At 47.1% G+C, this 20,176-nt stretch overlaps 1 protein-coding gene and 1 non-coding gene across 5 annotated transcripts in view; one reads left to right on the top strand and one right to left on the bottom strand.

The window, feature by feature from the left end:
- SLCO3A1 (solute carrier organic anion transporter family member 3A1) overlaps window positions 1-20,176 on the bottom strand; it is a 390,549-nt gene that overhangs the window by 333,223 nt on the left and 37,150 nt on the right. The window lies entirely within an intron of this gene.
- Window positions 14,415-14,487, top strand: TRNAG-CCC (transfer RNA glycine (anticodon CCC)). Its single transcript has one exon. It is a non-coding gene; the product is annotated as a tRNA-Gly (tRNA).

The following is a 20,176-nucleotide window of genomic DNA, read 5'->3' on the forward strand; positions in this document are numbered from 1 at the left end:
TATAGAAAGATTGCAAATTGCATTCATAATAATCCCAAACTGAAAACAATCCACATGATAACCAATGGTCAATGAATAAACAAAATGTGATATATCCATAAATACAATACTAATCCAATCCAGTTTATCTAACAGCCACTAAATTATAATTGCAAGGAATAGTTTCAGCAACAAAATGGAACTACTAAAACATGCTACAACACAAATTAGCTTTGAAAAGACTATGTTAATTGAAAGAAGCCAAATGAAAAAGATTATATATTGTAATATTCCATTTACATGGAACATCCAGAAAAGGCAGACCTACAGAGAATGAAAGCAGGTGCCTGGGGCTGGGGGTGGGGTGAAACCAGACTGAAAATAGCCATGAGCAAACTTTTTGGAGTGACAGACATATTTTAAAACTGGACCGTGGGGACAGTGGCACAGTGTTAGAAATCTACTAAAAGATCACTGAATTGTATAATTAGAATGGATGGATTTTATGGTATATTAATTACAACTCAATAAAATGGAAAAATAAGACAACATGTACAAATAACCAAAATGTAAGGCAGAATGTGGTTAAGTGCAGTAAGAAAATGAGGGTGGATTGGGGGATTCATGAAAGACTTCCTGCAAGAGAAATCTTTGGAGCTAGGTCTTATAGAACCAGTTGAAGGTTGATAGATCAAGATGAAAGAAAGGGAAATCTGAGTGGAGAGAGCCTTCCTTACAAATGCAGGGAAGTGTAAAGGGCTGGAATGTGTTTGGTGAACTGTGCCATTGAAACTGAGCAGGACCCTGTGGAGCTCCTGTCCACAAAAGAGTTTCCTTGTCCCCCATTTCTTGCTTGTAGGCAATAGGCTTCATTCAGCCTTCAAGACCTTCCCTGGGCTCCAAGGTACAGGTTCAAATGTGTGCTAACCAGGGAAAGGGAGATGACGGGGAGACAAGGGAGGAACAGTCAAGAAACCGAAGTGCAGCCTTGTGGCAGGGTCCTGATTCCTCCTCAAGGGATATTCTGCAGAACTAAAACCCCCACCAGCTAGGAGAAGGTTAACTGTACGCTGCCCATAAGCATGCAAACCCCAGGCCAGCCGGAACCAGAAGGTGATGGAGCTGACTCCCCCTTACCCTACCATCAACCCATCAGAAGGATGTCCACAAGCTGATTGTGCTGTCTATAAAACTTTTCACTACGATTACTATAAAACTTCTCACAACCCTCTGCAGGTTGAGACACACAGCTTTGAGGGCCTTAGCCCACTGTGGCCTTCTACCTAGGCCAAAGCAATAAAGCTTCTTCCTAGCAAAGCAATAAAGCTATTCTTTTTTTATTGATATTGACCAAAACTCAGGGTCCAAGATTCAATTCAGTACCCATGTACAGAAGCTAAATTAGGCTATACCATTGAGTTTGCCAGGCATAGAGGTGAGCAGAGGTGATGAGCAAGAGGCCTATGGAACAGTTCCATTTTCTGGCCCTGGGTCAGCTTCCAATCTAAGCCACTTTCTCTCCTTCTCCTAAATCGGTAGTTGTGGAACTTGTGGTGGTATGACTATTTAGGCATCACCCAGGTGATATCCAGAGTTCCAGAAGATTCTAAAGGGGTACATTAGGGATGCTATTTTTAAAACTTGGGCTTGACTTTCCCTTAAAGAGTTATGAACAAATATTCAGCTGGAAACACACTAGCTTTTCCTTCCTTTCAGAACTGCACCTGGTGATGTCTTCAGCCCAAGTGGAGAGCAAGGGGTCTCCTTTTAAGCAATACTGACTGTGAGTAGGGAATAGGAGGCACCAAGAGAAAATTTTAGAGCAGCAGTTTTCAACATTCTTTCTTTGTTACAGACCCAAGAACCTTTTTAGGCCTTTCTTCCTAACTGGGCCCATGTGATATTTTAATAGACATACTGTACACTTGCTTATATGCTGTGTGTCCATTTATGCTTTATACAGAAAAAGAACAATCCAATCTTTGTGCCCCTCCCCCACACACAAGATGCACTCTTCCCTCCACTAGGGGTGGTATTGGGATTCCCAGGTGGTTCAGTGGTAAAGAATCCACCTGCCAAAACAGGAGACACTGGAGATGCCGGTTTGATCCCTGGATCGGGAATATCCTCCAGAGAAGGAAAATGGCAACCCACTCCAGTACTCTTGCCTGGGAAATCCCATGGACAGAGCCTGGTGGGCTACAGTCCATGGGGTCACAAAGAGTTGGACATGACTGAACGACTAAGCGTGTGCACACACACACACACACACACACATGGGTGTTATCACTCTCAGTGAGTATGCATGGGCTGGTGGTCTCATGATGAAGGCATGGAGAAGAAGACCCCAACTCCCTGAGAATAATGCTAAGTGCTTGTGGATAGAAATGTCAAATTCCTTTAGCTGAATTTTTCCAGATCAGTTGGAAATGAGGAAGTGTGTATACCTTTCTTGGCCCTTTGAGAAGAGACCCAAATGGTTCTCAGGGGCAGAGAAGAATAGAGCCAGGCCTCAAAAGGAGAACAATTATGGAAATGAGATGTTTTGTGTCTCATGAAATCTAGAGGCTGGGAGAGACCTATTGTTTTGGGAAACCACAGAGATAAGCAAGTCTAAGATGGTATTAGAAACGTTATGAAATGTACAAGAAAAGGCATTCTGTGAAGACTGCAGTCTCCACTTTCTAGAACAGAGGCACTGCCTCTCCAGTGGAATAATACACAGAGCAGTGCACCCATCAATTGGTAAGAAAGTGGCTGTTGTCTCACTTGAGACCGGAGAGCTGAGAGTATGTTGCTACGTGCACTCTTGACCCAGGGTCAGAGCCCTGTTCTCACACAGGGAGCTGTGTATGTGTGACGGATGGTCAGCGGATGCCTCCCCCGGGACACACTGGAGCCCTGTCATGTTAACTGGGTCATGTTATCTCCCTCTGACTTCATGCTTAGAAAATAAGATGTGTTGAAAGAGACACCGGCATGCAACCCAAGAACACCGGAAATAAACCATGAGCATGTGCTTTCTGCCTCTCGTTCCATTCCAACTCGGAAAACTTGTGTCTAGAGCGAAGCCTCTCGTGCCTTCAGATGCACCTGGCTTTGCCCAGCTGTTTAAAAAGCTCCCGCGGCTGACATGTCAACCACTGCAGGATGCCTTGACGGGGAAGAAAACAGAGGAGGTGGCCTTGCAGTCACAGGCGCTGGACATCCAGTTCCGACACTGCCCTGGGTGCCCTGCTGGGTAGATCCAGCTTGGCACATGAGAACAAAAACATCCACTCAGCCACTGGTATCCAGGGAGACAGGCTTTATCAAGATGACAGTCTCAGCATTTGCATCAGCAGAGAAAACTGCTTGCAACAGAGTCTAAAGAGCCAGGAGGAAAGAAACAGTCCAGTTGAAGGCTGTTGGTTGTTTATGGTGATCCAAACAATGTAAAGGGGCTTCCCAGGTGGCGCTAGTGGTAAAGAAGCCGCCTGCCAGTGCAGGAGACATGAGAGATGCGGGTTCGACCCCTGGGTCAGGAAGATCCCCTGGAGAAGGAAATGGCAACCCGCTCCAGTATTCTTGCCTGGAGAGTCCCATGGACAGAGGAGCCTGGCAGGTTACAGTCCACAGTGTCGCAGAGTGAGACATGACTGAGGTTACTTAGAAGAGCACAAAGAAAGTAAAACCCAGGATAAAAGATGAGCAGTCACGTCCAGCTCCTTAATATGCTTGCTTCATTTTGAAAGCAACAACTAATACAGACAAACAATGGCACACGGTGTGGTAGAAAGTTATTGTGAATTTTTACAACTCTCCAGTAGCCAAGAAGGCAGGCTTCTATTTTCCACAGGAGACTAAAGATCCAAACAGTTACCTATTTTTCCTAAGACTATACAGCTAGAAAGTGGCAGAGGCAGGATGGCAGGATTTCCACCCAGGACTGTTTGGCTCCTGAGGCTATGATATCTCCTGGCAGAATCACAGCTGGCATCACAGAGATTCTCTATAGACAGTTCTGACAGTCTCTTACAAGATACAGCATATCAGGATGATAGACACCTTCATTCACCATGGGAAGACTGTCCCTCCAGAAGAAGCAGTGCCACGCACCACTTAAAAAATTTTTTTAATTTATTTTTATTTTTGGGGTGCTGGGTCTTCATTGCTTGGTGCAGGCTTCCTCTGCTCATTTTTATTTTTGGGGTGCTGGGTCTTCATTGCTTGGTGCAGGCTTCCTCTGCTCATCGGGCTACTCTTTCTGGCAGAACAGGGGCTCTAGACTCGAAGGCTTCAGCAGTTGCAACACGCGGGCTCAGTAGTTGCAACTTCTGGGCTCAAGAACACAGGCTCAGTAGTTGCGGTATTGTTAGGGGAAGCACACTGATTGAAACCGCCCACCCTGGCCAGGCACCATAGTAACCATTTGCATGAGTTGTTTTATGACAGGAGATCCTGATAAGGAATACGGAACTAATAAGCCACCACCAGCCGGAAGAGTTCGGGAAAGGTTGAGAGGAGACACTGCCTGTCCGTCCACTTCCCAGAATCCCTCTTGCTAGCATCCATCTTGGCTGAGCGATGCGTGCGCCACCAGGAAAGACTCTGAATTAGAATGGTTGGCCAAAGACCACCCTGAAACTAATCCCATCACCATAAAACCCAAGACTGCAAGCCACGCGGCAGAGCAGTTCTCCTGGGTTCCCTCACCCTCCTGCTCTCCACCCGGGTGCCCTTTCCCAATAAAATCTCTTGCTTTGTCAGCATGTGTCTCCTCGGACAATTCATTTCTGAGTGTTAGACAAGAGCCCAGTTTCGGGCCCTGGAAGGGGTCCCCCTTCCTGCAACAGTATGAGCTTAGCTGCCCCATGGTATGGGGAAACTTCCAGGACCAGGGATCAAACCTGTGTCCCATGCATTGGCAGGCAGATTCCTATTCACCGCGCCACCAGGAAGGCCCCACTTCTGCCTGGAGTTCTACCCCTGAAGAGTAACTGTGGCCATGCCATGTATTTGACTTTTATTTTATTGGCAGATAGGGGTGCTTTGTGATCATCCGGGCCATCACTCTGACTCCCCACCCAGGAAGCAACACGCTGGTTTACAGAGACGTGTGCGTGCTCAGTTGCTCAGTCAGGTCCGACTCTGTGCAACGTTATGGACTGTAGCCTACCAGGCTCCTCTGTCCATGGGATGCTACAAGCAAGACTGCTGGAATGGGTTGTTACTCCCTTCTCCAGGGGATTTTTCTGACCCAGGGACCGAACCCGTGTCTCCTATGTCTCCTGCATTGGCAGGAGGGTTCTTTACCACTAGCGCCACCCGGGGAAGCCCTTGCAGAGGTGAGAGATGCATATGTTTATGCTGGCAACACTTCTACAAACACAGAAAAAGCTGCTGCTGTAATTCTAGGACTCTATTATGAACCGAAGACATTTCATTAAGGACTCTCTCAGACTATGCCTGACCCTTCCTTTTAAGCAGCTATCTCTGGGGTAAGCAGTAATTCCAGAAAGAAAAGAGAAATAAACAGGAAAAATACAAACACTGAAAATGGGGCAAACCCACACACAGAGGAAGGGGCTTTACTGAATAGCTTCTCACTCAGAAATAAGAAAGGATATTGATCATTTTGAGTGATGTGAGTTGAGATATTCAATGTCCTCCCCCCACCTAGTTAAAAAAAAAATCTATGTGGGTTCCACAAGGAAGATCTGAATATATTAGAAGTGAAGAACATAATAAAAATGCAAACTACCACGTGATAATGTAATAGCCTATAATGATAAATGTGACAGCACTCGAGAATTCAAAAAAATTCGATCAAAGAAAGCTGGAGTGGAAGCTTGGTGCAATAACCCTAAATGTTTAGACTGGAAGAATTAGGAAAATAGCTTCAATATCTCATACAATATGAAATGGGACAGATTATTAAGAACCACTACAAGCACCATGAATCAATGGTATTGGCTGAGAAACCAGATGGCAAGTCATAGTAATTTTCTCCCAGTCATCAAATGTTAGTTTCATTTACAAAAAGCTTCCATATGAAACCCTGCCTCAATAAAACATTCAGTCCTGGCCCCCGGATGATCAGTATGGTTGAACTAGTCCCTTCTACAAGGGAGTAAGTACATTCATTTCAAAACAGCCCTAAATCCTGCGGCCTGGTGATAGGTTTCACTTATAGGGATGCTCTTCAGTGAAATGTATCAGATTAAACTTCTTGACACTTCCTTTTCCCTTTCCATTAAGAAACGGATCCAGAGCCAGAGGCATCACTTCAGAGTCAAACTTCCCTCTCAGTTCAAACTGATCATCTCATTGTTATTATCTCCGGCAATCAAGTCTCATTTCTCCCACCCAGGCATCAAGTTAAAAGCATTGTGTTAATAACACATAACACAAGAGAGTCCCAGGCCTTCTTGCCCACAGGTCATTTTGCTTTAAAGGCTTCTTTTTCATGTAAAATATATCCCTCCTTAAATGTAGTTCTGGAGATTGGATTTGAAAAGCTGTGCCTACACTGCTACAGGCTGTGAAATAATTGTTGAGCAATTTGGTTCCCAAAGGACAAACAAAGGGGCCCCTGGTTCCTCTAGGCACAAAGCAGATTCCCTGGGTCTCTAGAGAGGGCTCATGGCCACAAGTCCAAGATGCTCCTGTGGATCTAGGAGAATGGACTCCTGCGTGATTCTCGCAAGAACTTCCCAGGCACCTGCAACCTGCTCCAAAGACTCACAGGCTCTGGAGGGTCAGAGTTTCATGCCCTTGGTTAGCAGGAAGTCAGCCCACCCTAGGTAAAGTGGGGCTCAAGCAAAGGTGGTCCTGGCAGCATGGGGGAGCCTTTTAGAAATGCACAAGCTCAGACCAACACTCCAGACCAATAAAGTCAGGCTCTGCCTTTTAAGAAGATCCCCAGATGATGTGCACTTTAAAGTCAGAGAAACAGTGCCTCAGGCTCCCTGCTTTATAATCCTCTAACCTACACTTCTTGGCATCACACAGTTTCTTAGCAGCCTCCTGAAGGAAGAGGAAAGGAAGGTGAACTTACAGGGAATACCAGATATTCAGGCTCCCTGTATAGGTATATTTGGGGTTGTTGTTTGTTGTTGTTTAGTCGCTAAGTCATGTCTGACTCTTTTGCAACCCCATGGACTGTAGCCTACCAGTCTCCTCCATCCATGGGAGTGGGTTGCCATCCCTTTCTTTAAGGGATCTTCCCAACCCAGGGATCAAATCTGGGTCTCCTGCATTGGCAGGTGGATTCTTTACCACTGAGCCACCTGGGAAGTAGGTATATTTGGGGAGGAGGGCATATAAAAACTCTGTGACCTTCAAGATCCAATCCACCCAGCAGTATGTTCTGTTGGCTCTGCCTGGGTAGATACCTGTCTGTTGACCCTTCCATCTGCACAGCCCCGTCAGTGCCCTGACTACCACACATCACCACGCCCCCTCCCATCACCCACGCACAGCATGACAACTGAGATAAGAGACACTGAATCCAGGAGGCGTTGCTCAGGGTGGTCCTACAGTTCCCCACAGCACTTAGAAAATCCTAACTCAGGACCCTGGCCCACGTGGTCCTGAAAAACTCCACCCTCCCCGCCTCTCCAAGCTCACCAGTGTTCACCGTCTTTTGTGTTTACTGTTCCCATCACACTGGCCTTCCTCCTGTTTTGCAAATAGGCCAAGCACAGCCCCAACTTCAAGACCATTTGCATCTCCCTCTGCCGGAATCCTCTGGCCTCAGATCATGACAAGGCTCACTCCTTCTCACCATACAGGTCTCAGCTCAGGTGTTCCCTTCTGACAGAGGTGTTCCTTAAACAAGCACCGCAATTCCCGCCAAGCCAGTCACCACTGCAACACCCTCTTTGTCCTGATTGCACCCAAGCACCTTGTGTGAAGGAGAGGGGGCGTGACAGAGGACAAGACAGTTGGATGGCATCATCGACCCAACAGACGCGAGTTTGAGCAAGCTCCAGGAGCTAGTGAAGGACAGGGAAGCCTGGCGTGCTGCTGTCCATGGGGTCACAAAGAGTCACACATAACTGGGCAACTGAGCGACAACAACCGGCCCCAAATCACCAGAACATCCAACCTTGGGTGATTAACATCAAAGATCATCATAGATTCATGTACAGTTCTACAATATCCTACTGAGAGAGGTAGTGCAAACTCTTTCCAGTCTTCCCCAGTGATAAAAAAAAAAACAAACAGTGGCCTGTTCATTTGTGCCTTTATTTTATCTCCTCTTCCATTAGTACACAAATTCTTGGACAGCCAAGATCTCTCTCTTTGCTGATTGCTAGTGCCCCAAAGAGTAACTAGCGTACAGTGGGAACCTAATATTGACTTCTTGAATTTATTTCTTGATGGATATGTAGGGCTGGATGAGAAAGTACTAGCCTAAGTGTTCTAGTCCTATGGTTCTCAATTCTGGCTGCAGATGTCTGAAAAATGCCAAACACTGAAACACAATCTCTGAACACTAGACCGTACAGAGGGCTGTGCTGTCCAACATGGTAGCCACTAGCCAGGCTCCTGTGGCTGGAAATTTAAATGAAGATTGAATAAAATTGAAAATGCAGGTCCTCAGTCACAATACCCACAGTCAAGTACTCATTATCCAAATGTGGCCAGTGGATGTCCTACTGGACAGCATGGAGTCAAGCATGCTCCCATCACATGGAGCTCTACTGGAGAGCAGTGCTCCAGACTGAATATGAATCTCAGTTATTACATGGCTCATTTATATATTGAATGACACTTATTGAGCCCTTATACTGGAGCAGACTCTTGGGAGTCCCTTGGACAGCAAGGAGATCAAGCTAGTCAAGGAGATTAATCCTAAAGGAAATCAACCCTGAATATTCATTGGAAGGACCAACAGTAAAGCTGAAGCTCCAAGACTTTGGCCACCTGATGAGAAGAGCTGACTCACTGGAAAAGACCCTGATGCTGGGAAAGATAGAAAGCAGGAGGAGAAGGGGACGGCAGAGGATGAGATGGTTGGATGGCATCACCAACTCAATGGACATGAGTTTGAGCAAACCTCGGGAGATGGTGAAGGACAGGGAAGCCTGGCATGCTGCAGTCCATGGGGTTGCAAAGAGTTTGACATGACTGAGCAACTAAACCACAACGATTACTAGCAAGATACCATACTAAGTGCTAAAGATAACGGCACTTAAAGATAATAACAATAATAACAAAAAGTACAACAGAAAATACTTTCATAGTACTTACTATGTTACAAGTATTATTCTACAAGCTTTACATAGATACATTCATTTCATTTTCATATTGAACAGTCCAGAGAGATTTTAAAAAGTGGCCTATGGTTACATAGCTGGTGAGGAGTCAGAATTTGAATCCAGGCCCTGTTTAATGGACTTTGGCAAAGGTACAGCTGGAGGAGAGACCCTGCACATTTCACAGTGGCGCTAACAGAGCCTTGGGGTTTTGTCAACATCACAGGCAGCGTGGGGCACGGCCAGGTAAGACCTCTGCCTCCATGTGTAAGCTATTCCTACCTCCTCCTGATTTCAGAGGAACGAGGTCCAGGAAACGAGGCGTAGGCTGCACACCTTTATCACCCTCATGGATAAGGGCGCTCAACATCCAAACTGCCTTACTCACAGGTAAATCCACCTACTCTGTGCCGAGCCCAGGACTCCTGGCAGAGTGGGATGCTGGGCATGGCCTCTTCAGATACCTTTGGGCTCTGGGAACCTGCAGTCAGCTCTGTTTTGGGGTGCTTTTCTCCAAGACTCACCCAAACCTCTGCTTCCCATGACTGAGTGAAGGAGGCTGGTCCAAGGGGGCAGGGCACGATGAGGGCTAGATCCACCAAGCTCACTTTCAGACTATCATCTACCTAAATGCTAAGACCATGGAGAATCCTCACCAATCCTGGTACCTCACTTGTGAAGTGGTTGAGATGAGCACTTCGTAGGCAGTTGTAGGCTTTAGAAATTACATCCTGGACTTCCCTGGGTGTCCAATACTTAAGAATCATCTGCCAATGCAGGGGACTTGGGTTTGATCCCTGGTCTGGGAAAAATCCACATGCCAAGGAACAACTAAGCCTGTGTGCCACAACTACTGAGGCCGTGCTCTAGGGCCCATGGGCCACAACTACTGAGTGCACGCCCTGCACTACTGAAGCGCTCATGCCCTACAGCCTGCGCTCCTCAGCAAGAGAAGCCACTGCAATGAGAAGCTCAGGCCCCACAACAAAGAGGAGCTCCTGTTCGCCACAAATAGAGAAAGCCCTCGCACAGCAACAGAGACCAGTGCAGCAAAAATAGGTAAATAAATAAAGTGAAAGTGAAGGTGACGTTGCTCAGTCATGTCAGACTCTTTGCAACCCCAGGGACTGTAGCCTACCAGGCTCATCTGTCCATGGGATTTTCCAGGCAAGAACACTGGAGTGGGTTGTCATTTCCTTCTCCAGGGCATCTTCCTGACCCAGGGATCAAACCTGGGTCTCCTGCATTGCAGGCAGATGCTTCACCCTCTGAGCCCCCAGGGAAGTCCTATAAAAAGACATTAAATCCTATAAGCATCAAATGGAGCAAAGATTGGCAGGGAGCTTGTCCTTTCACACTGGGACACTGTTGAACAGACTTGCCCAAGGATGACTTAACTATCTAGGGCAGGGGTCAGCACTCTGGTCCGTGGGCCAGATCCCGCCCTCGACCTGTTTTTGTAAGTAGTGTTGCTGGAACACAGCCCTTTCTTTGGTCTTTGTGATTGCTTTCCTGCTCCCAGGGCAGAGCTGAAGAGTTGTGAGAGCACCAGAGACAGGGGGCCTGCAAAGCCTTAAATATTTGCTGTCTGACTCTACAGATTGGCCAAACCCTGATATCTAGAGGAATATATCTGGGTCCGATTTTGCTATTGACCATATAATGAGGTCAATAGCAAATATTTTAGGCTTTCAAACTGTGGTGTTGGAGAAGACCCTAAAGAGTCCCTTGGGTGGCAAGGAGATCAAACCAGTCAATCCTAAAGGAAATCAAACCTGAATATTCATTGGAAGGACTGATGCTGAAGCTCCAATACTTAAGACACCTGATGCGAAGAGCCGGCTCATTGGAAAAGACCCTGATGCTGGGAAAGATCGAGGGCAGGAGGAGAAGGGGACAACAGAGGATGAGATGGTTGGATGGCATCACTGACTCAATGGTCATAACTTTGAACAAACTCCAGCAGATGGTGAAGGACAGGGAAGCCTGGTATACTGCAGTCCATGGGACTGCAAAGAGTTGGGCATAACTTATGACTGAACAACATATATTGAGGGTGTGGACACTGTGAAGCTACTTGTTACCTTAAAGGTTTCTGGGTAGAGAGAAAGAGTGAACTAGGATGTAGTCACAACAGAAGCCTCAGTTGGCCCTGTGGGCTGTTCTGGAGATAGGATAAGCCTGGAGAGATGCAAGCAGCGGGTGAGAGGTCCAGAGAGAGACATCCTTATCACCAGAGATAGGGAATTCAAGGCTGAGAAGGCTGTGTCAACAAGTCCCGTTCCTTTTTCACTACTTTACCATCCCACGTCCAGATCCCTCTGTCTTGTTAATTCTTCAAGATGTATTGTCTCTTTGCTTAAAAGGCAGAAAAGCTGCCTGCCTTAGTCACTTCCCTTTTAAAAAAATAATCGTATTTACTTGTTTATGTTCGGCTCTGCTGGGCCTTCATCGCTGCATGGGTTTTCCTCTGGCTGTGGTCAGCGGGCTTCTCACTGCAGTGACTTCTCCCGTTGCCAGCACAGGCTCCGGGGCACCCCCGGCTCCAGTCCCTGAGGCGTGTGGGTTCCGTGACTATGGCTCCCAGGCCCCAGGCGCGACAGCTCAGCTGCTCTGCAGCACCCGGGCTTAGCTGCTCCTCAGCATGTGGGATCCTCCCGGACCAGGGATCGAACCCACGTCTCCTGCATCAGCAGGTGGATTCCGGCAGGTGGATTCCTGCCGGTGGATTCCTGCCGGTGGATTCCTGCTGATGGTGGATTTGCTGAACCACCAGCGAAGCCCTTACTTTGGTGGCTTCTTCGAGTCTCATATTTTCTGTGAGCTCCTGAGTGTACAAAATTAAATCTGCTTTTCTTCCTGTGAGCCTGTTTTATGTCAAGGTAATCATTAGACCAACCACCCACAGGACCTGAGAGAGAAGATGGGGGAACTTTCTCTCCCCTGCACCGCGAGGGGAGCTGGCAGAGAGACCCTTTGTTGGCAGCAGTCCCAGAAGCTGGGGTACCTCAAGGCTGATCTGAATGGTACCTCACCATTCTCTCCACACTTACCTAATCACTCTCTTCTATCCTTTTTTTCCCCCCAAAATGCCTACGAACACCCACCTCTTCTAATGTTCCCTGTTTACCAATTTACTGGTTCTCTCATTAGAGAGTAAGTATAATATTTGACTCAGGTTCACTCTATAATTACATGAGGAACATGCTTTTCACTTTTTCACAATTCTTTTTTGACAGAATGCACACACAAAGCAGCCATTGTTGTGATATTGTTATAAAAATAAAAATGGAGAAAGAGGTGATTTAAAATGAATGGGAAGTTCACACCCAGCAACGATTTCAGGCCTCCATTCCTCATTCCTCGGAGCCATGCTCGTCCATCCAGGACAGAACTGGGGCCGCCATGGGTCAGGACAGCAGGGAGGTCCTTGTCAAACTTCTCAAACCAGGAACTTCCCTGGGGGTCCAGTGGTTAAGACTCTGAGTTTCCACTGAGCGGGGAGGAGGTTCGATTCCTGTTCAGGGAGTAAGGTCTCAAATGCTTCCCGGTGCAGCCAGAAACAGGTATGCAAGCCCCAGCAGCTAGCTGGAGGGGGAGAAGAGGCTGCCCAGAGCAGAGAACGCTGGAGAGTAACCAAAGGAGAAGGGTAACACATCTGCCTTTGGAGCTGGTGTTTGTCAGAGCATTTATCTGGTTCCTGCTAAAGGATGGAGGGGGCTTCCCTGGTGGCTCAGAGGTAAAGAATCCGCCTGCCAATGCGGAAGACAGGGGTTTGATCCCTGGGTCGGGAAGATCCGCTGAAGAAGGAAATGGCAGCCCATTCCAGTATTCTTGCCTGGAGAATTCCATGGACAGAGGAGCCTGGTGGACTACAGTCCATGTGGTCACAAAGAATCAGACATGAATGAGCGACTGATCAACAGCAACAGAGGATGGAGAGCAGACAGGATCTCCTGGGGAGTCTACTTGGTCTCTTGGCTTGAAGAAGTAAAAAGGTAGACATAACATCTTGAACACCTTTGCTTTAAGAGGCACAGTGAGAATCAGAATGGTCCAAGCCACACAGAGAAGAACAAAGTCCTAGGCGGGCCACTAGGAGAGCTCTGTGCCTGCTGGTGAGGCTGTGTGCATGTCACATTCGACTCTGTGTGACCCTATGGACTGTGGCCCACCAGGCTCCTCCGTCCATGGAATTGTCCAGGCAAGAATACTGGAGTGGGTTGCCACTTCCTCCTCCAGGGGATCTTCCCGACCCAGGGATCAAAGCCGAATCTCCTACATCTCCTGCATTGGCAGGTGGGTTCTTTACCACTGAGTCACCGGGGAAGCCCATTATTAATATTAATATAGGCAATTTTTACCTATGGGACAGGATCTGCGTTAACCACTTTTCATAGGTTAATCCTCATACAATCCTATAAGATTAGTGCTACCACTATTCCGTTCTGCAGATAAGGAAACTGAGGTTCCTTATATCTAAGACCACCTGGTGTGAAGTGGACTGGAATCCAGGCAATGTGACCACAAAGTCACATTTGTGACTAAACACCACCGCTGTCTGCTCAGTGATGTCTGTCACCTGTATTAAGAGGAAGACTGCAATTGAAATTGAGGGAACGGGAAGCAAAGAGCAACAGCGAGTGAACTATAAAGGCCAAAGACACACACACTGCAGGGGTGATGCCAGAGCAAACACGGACTCAGGAGGTGTGCCCTGAGCCACACCCCGCCCAGATGACACGGCCAGCCCCATCTCTGAGCCAGAAGAACTTGGGAGCTTCACCAGAAAGGACCGACTTACCATTCCTGAATTCCTGCCAGGCCTGCACTTTGCAGCAGCCAGAGGGCGGGCAGTATTCTTGAATCTTTTAATGAGGCAACCAAACCAAACCACAAACAAGGGCATAATTAAAGCTCTTTTACTTTTGTTTAAAAGTATCTGAAACCGGCCAAGCACAGATCCCTGCAGACAGTGGTAAAGACAGCAAAGCTGCATGTCTAGAAATTGATTTGGCCTTGTCTTGTCTCAGCTGGAATCCTATGTAGAAAGGGGAAGAGAGTTCATTACCCATGGAGGGCAAGGCCTGGGCAAGGTGCTTTCCACAAACATCCCATCATTAAATCCTGACATGAACTGTGTGGCAAAGGTATTACTAAATTCAATATCAAGATACAGAAGGAGGGACTTCCCTGGTGGTCCAGTGGCTAGGACTCCGCACTCCCAATGCAGAGGGTCTGGGTTCAATCCCTGGTCAGGGAACTAGATCCCACATGCCATGATTAAGAGTTCACATGTTGCAACTAACAGCTTTCCTGCAACTAAGAGATCATGCACGCTATAACTAAAGATCCCACATGCCACCTGCAACTAAGACCCAGTGTGGCCAAATACATTTTTAAAATAAATAAAACATTTTTTAAAAGAAGATATAGGAGGAGAGATTCAGAGAGGTTAGGGAACCTGTCCAGAGCACACAGCCAGCACAGCAGAGTGATATTGTAAGCCTCAGCAGTCATACCCAGCCTGGGTTCATTGAACAGCAGGGCTGCTTCAACCATCTTTCATCGTAAAGACAATCAGAAGACAGGGAGAGGGCAGCGGGCCCTTCAAAGTTCCTTGGATTGAAATCTGTCTTATTTGTACTGACACGAAGTAGCAAATCACCTCTGCAGCACAACCCAACAACTCCAGACCCAGCTGGGCTCTGAACAGCCGAAGCTGCCAGGCCCTCCCGGGATGCCCAGATAAGAACAGGCATTGTTTGGTACCAGCTGCTGCGGGGCCCCCGTCCACACAGGCGGTACCATGACACTCGATGGGGTGGGTCCTGGCGAGGGGCACAGGCTTGGCGGCTGCAGCGCCTCAGCCAGCGGGCTGAGGGGATCTTAAAAAGCTCTAGGGTTGCAGCTGGGGGAATTGAGTGGGCCGGGGTGCCTGGACAGCCCTACCCCACAGTCAGGAAAGGGCTGGACCCGTCCTGCACAAACTTGGGCCCACTCTGGGAGATGGTGATGGACAGGGAAACCTGGCATGCTGCAGTCGATGGGGTCGCAAGGAGTCGGACACAACCAGGAGACTGAACAACATCCTGAACTCATAGGAAAAGGGTCCAGGGAGGGAAGAGGGGGAAAGCTGACAATACTCTACATGAGAAAAGGAAAGTACTGACCAAAGCCAAGTATCATCAGTCTATTCACATGTCCTGTATCAACTCTGCAACTGAAGGCATTTCTAATACACCCATCCGTGATCCAGGGCTAAGGAATAGATGCTAGACAGTGACAATGACGCCTGCTGCTCACGCACCTTGGTCCCCCCCGAGCTTTCTCACAAAAGGCCATAAAAGCCGGCACAGATTCCACTGGGAGAATGAGTCTTGGCCACCGCCCGGATGCGCGCAGGAAATTAACTCCCACTCCCTCTCCCCGTCAATTGCATTGTCTGCGGTAAGCAGAATCCTTTGACCTCCAAGCTTCGGGTTCTGAATGATAATATATCAATTGTGGGATTAGAAATGGAGGCTGTAAGGTACTTGTCAGCACCTGCCATCCTGCGGGAGCTCATTAAACACCCATTATCCCTTATCTTCAGGACTTTTAAAGAGAATCAACAAAGGGCCATCACATCACACCCTAACTCTCGTCTGGAGTTACGCTGGACCACTCAGATTGATGGAGTCAGCGTGAGGTCCTGAGAACAAAGCCGCAAAGATCAGGACATTGAATGTGTTCCCGCACTGAGGTGACTTAGCAGTCAGCAAGCAAAGAAACAGGGTCACCTGATAGAAACAACCCTGATGCCAGCAGCCTGGCTTTTACATCTCTCTTTGGATGGGCAAAGCATAAAGAGGCAAGTTACCAGGTCCAAGTTCCTACTCATGCAGGGCCCCAGGCAGGAGATGCTGGGAGGACTTCACACACTTGCCCTCCCTCCAAGGTCTCATGCTAAGCATCACTAGAAGACCATGGTTCTGGGCCCAGCTGCCCAGCACAGAAGGGGTCCCTTTCCCTGTAACATGAGTTCAGACATTGGATGCTGAAAGGAAGAGGCACCTTCCCAGCTACTACCAGAGGTGTCAGAGCCAGGGCTGCGTGGAGAAGGGCACTCTGTCCTTGAGTGTCCTGTGTCTCCTCACAGGAGCTTCCGAAGCGCCTGACCTCTGAGCTCACCCGCAGAGTGAGCACTGCAATGGTAGAAAAGACACAGCCAGGGCACTTGTGGTCCACGGCGAAGAGTCTGCACTCCCAGCGCAGGGGTCCAGGTTCGATCCCTGGTCACAGGCATCAACTAAAAGTTGGCATGCTGCAACTCAGACCCACTCAGCACAGCCAAGGAAACAAATAAATATTTAAGAAATCAGTAAATACACAGCCGGATCTGCGACTGGCCAGTGATGTAGGGAGGGGCAAAGAAGACTACCACCTCAGCTCCATGTGGACCATCTGAGCAGCTGCCCAGAGCAGAGGGGAGACTCAATGCCCCCTGAGCTGATGGCAGCATCAGCCCCTTCCTTCCTGGGCCCACATGAGATGGATAGGCTTTTTCCAACTAAATGAGCAAGAATCAGGCAGCCTGCATGACTGTACTTTTTCTCAGCAATCCTTCCTGACGCACTGGGAAAGGACCTCTGACTCTATACTCCTAGAATTCAGGTGAGTTTGCCAGGAGGGCTCAAGCCATGGAACCCAAGCCGCTGGGACAGGCCCTGATGAGCTGAATCAGTGCAGCTCTGTTTCCTCAGCTCTCAAAGGATAATGGCATTATGAGAATTAAATAACAGATGAAAAATACGCAGCACAGGGCCTGTCATGGAGCAGGCATTCCCAAAATGTTCGCTTTGAACCAACGATTCCGATGATTTCAAAAAGGAAATGTCAAAATTAGAACTGGAATTTAATTATTCAGGCTTCCTAGAAAGGATGCAAATTTGAAAATCACTTAAACTCTGTTTAATATGAGAAAATGAATGTTTCACAGTGATTTCCAATGTTAGTGATTCGCAGGATCTCCGCTGAAGACATTAATAACGGTTTCGCTATTTTAGAGCAATACTTTATTATTGAACAGGAAAGGCTCAGGAGTCAGAATTCTGCTTTTGGTACCGAGCGCTGCCACAGTCAAGCTGAATGACACTGGGAAAGTTTCCTAATCTCTCAGGACCTCAGAATCAGCTATGAAAGGAGGGCAACAGTTATACTGTTTCAGAGGGTTTCGAGAAGATGAAAGAAGTTAAAGCTTATAAAAACCCTAAAACAGGGTTAGATACTTTCGCAATTCCTATCATTCTTTTCTCAAAATTTAGGTTATTGAAGTATAATGGATTCACAATGCTGTGTTAATTACTGCTGGGACAGCAAAGTGACTCAGTTACACAGATACATACTTTCCTATTCATATTGTTTCCTTTGGCGGTTTCTCATAGGACGCTGAACATAGCTCCCCGCGCTATACAGTAGGACCTCGTTGTTCACCTATCCCATGTGTAACAGTTTGTCTCTAATCTCTAACTCTCTAATCTCTAATCCCAGCCCTCCTTCCCCCCACAGCCCCCCTTTGGAAACCGTAAGTCTGTGTCTGTGAGCTTGTTTCCTAGGTAAGTTCATTTGGGTCATATTTTGGATTCCACGCATAAGTGATATCATACGGTATCTGTCCTCTTCTTTCCAAGTTACTTCACTTAAGATGGTATGGTGCCGCCAAGTGGCATTACTTCATTGCTTTTTTATGGCTGAGTAATACTCCACTGCTATATGTACCACGTCTCCTTCATCCATTTATCTGTCGGTAGACATTTAGGTTGCCTCCATTTCTTGGCTATTGTAAATAATACTGTGGTGGACACTGGGGTACATGAATCCTCTCAAACTATAGTTTTGTCCAGCTGTATTCCCAGAAGTGGGATTGCTGTATCATACGGTAGCTCTATTCTTAGTTTTCTGAGGAACCTCCACACTGTTCTCCATAGTGGCTGCACTAATTTACATTCCCACCAACAGTGAAGGAGGTTCCCTTTTATCCACACCATCTTGAGCATTTGTTATTTGTAGATTTTTTTTTTTTTTAATGATAGCCATTCTAACTGGTTTAAGATGGTACCTCATTGTAGCTTTGATTGGCTTTTCTCTGATTATTCTTATCATTCTTTGGACCACTATTTTGGTCATTCATGTGACTTTATATGATGATATGGTGACCAATCTTTCCACTCTGTGCAGAACTTCTGTGGATGTATTAACTGGATGATTAAGTGGACAATAAATAAAAAGCATTTAGCACATGGTGTAGAATCACATGGCTGCAACATGATACGTGAAGATGCTGCACTCAGAGATAAGACCAATATGATTCTGTTTGGAAAATATTTGGAACCAAAATTTCTACATACAAATCAGCCAAGCACATGAAATAATTAAATAGAAGAGTATGAATAATGTACGAAAGGACTGCCTTAGTACTTAAGAGACATAAATCACAACTTGGAATTTATAGCCAACAGCAACTTGAAGGGTACATAATGACATAAAATAATTGCAAATAACTGCAAAGAGAAATCCCTGTAGAAATGACGGCTATGTGTAAGGAAATGCAAGGAATGTTAAACATGTGGCGGATTCTAAATTTCCCAGCAAAGGGACTTTTCTATGGTCCAGTAGTTAGGACTCTGAATTTCCACTGTAGAGAAATATTATTTATTATTAAAATTATTTCCCTAGTCAGGGAAGTAATGCTGCACGGTCTGGGGGGAAAAAAAATTCCGAAAGAAATATCCCAACAAGGCCAAAGCCTGGTCGTCCCATATCATCCACGAGTTCCAGTATTAGAGCAAGAAGGCCAGGCAGAGACTGCGTGGTTCTGATCCCAAACAGGCGTGTCTTTTACTGAGAAGCCTGGGGTTTCTGACATTCCCCCTGGTGCCTCAGCTGATGGAGTGAAAAAGCAAACCAGAGAGAGAGAATTCCGGGGTCTCAGAACCAAGTTTCTCTTTTTACTCTCAAGACGAGTATATGTCTCAAGGCAAACAGCCCTGGCACTGGTGAAAGTGAAAGCCAGCCCATTTACTGCTAGCTGTTAAAAAAAAAAAAAAAGTGGAGAGTGTGGAGGAAAGAGGGAGCTATTTTGTTATCCACCACCCTCACAGCATCTTGGCAACCTGCAGATCAAGACAAGCTGATAGAGAAGTCTGTAACATGAACAGTTGGAGCCCCTGGATCTTTCCCAAGACCTTGCTACTTGGCCGTTTCCAGTGGCAGGCGCCGGTCTGGGCCACACTGCGACTGGCGGCCCATCTACCATCCTTGACTCGCCGGGCGTGGGGAGTACAGCCCAACCAACTTCTTTTCTTCCGTTAAGATAGCAAAAGGGATGATTCATGGTACACATGTTACATCCAGCCACAACTGAGTTCAGAACTAGCTCAGAATGCCACAGGTTCAGGGCCAAGGACCCAAAGGAGCCACTCTGATAATGAGCAAGGCGGGTCTCGAGGGCTGGGGCAACCAGAATGGGCATATATGTTCCAGACCCATTGTGACAAGTTCTAGACAGTAGGCGTGCCATCCAACAATTTGCACAGAGTTCCTAGCCTCTGGCTAGTTCTAATCCCTTGTTTCTGCCTCTGTGGCCTCCGTGGTTTACACGTTTACTTGCATCTCTGCCTCATCTTTCTTTTGTGCTTCAGCCTGTGCGTTCGTTTCTTCCTCTACTTCACTCTCAGGGCACGGAGGTTTCTCAGAAGATGATGCTCAGGTCAAGAGCCCAACCAACTTCTTAAAGAACAAGGTGGTATTGAGGCTCATCAGGATACCAGTTGCCACCTAATTGCAAAGAAAACTCTGGTTCTTTCTAGTCCATAATTGACTGGCTCTGATGGGATTATACCTTTTGAACATGGTCTGTAAAACCAGAGTGGGGCTGAAAAGTCATGTACAGTGGCTGTGGGAGTGGAGGG

The sequence above is a fragment of the Dama dama genome, chromosome 13 (genome assembly GCF_033118175.1).
Source record: "Dama dama isolate Ldn47 chromosome 13, ASM3311817v1, whole genome shotgun sequence".
NCBI classification, from domain to species: domain Eukaryota; kingdom Metazoa; phylum Chordata; class Mammalia; order Artiodactyla; family Cervidae; genus Dama; species Dama dama.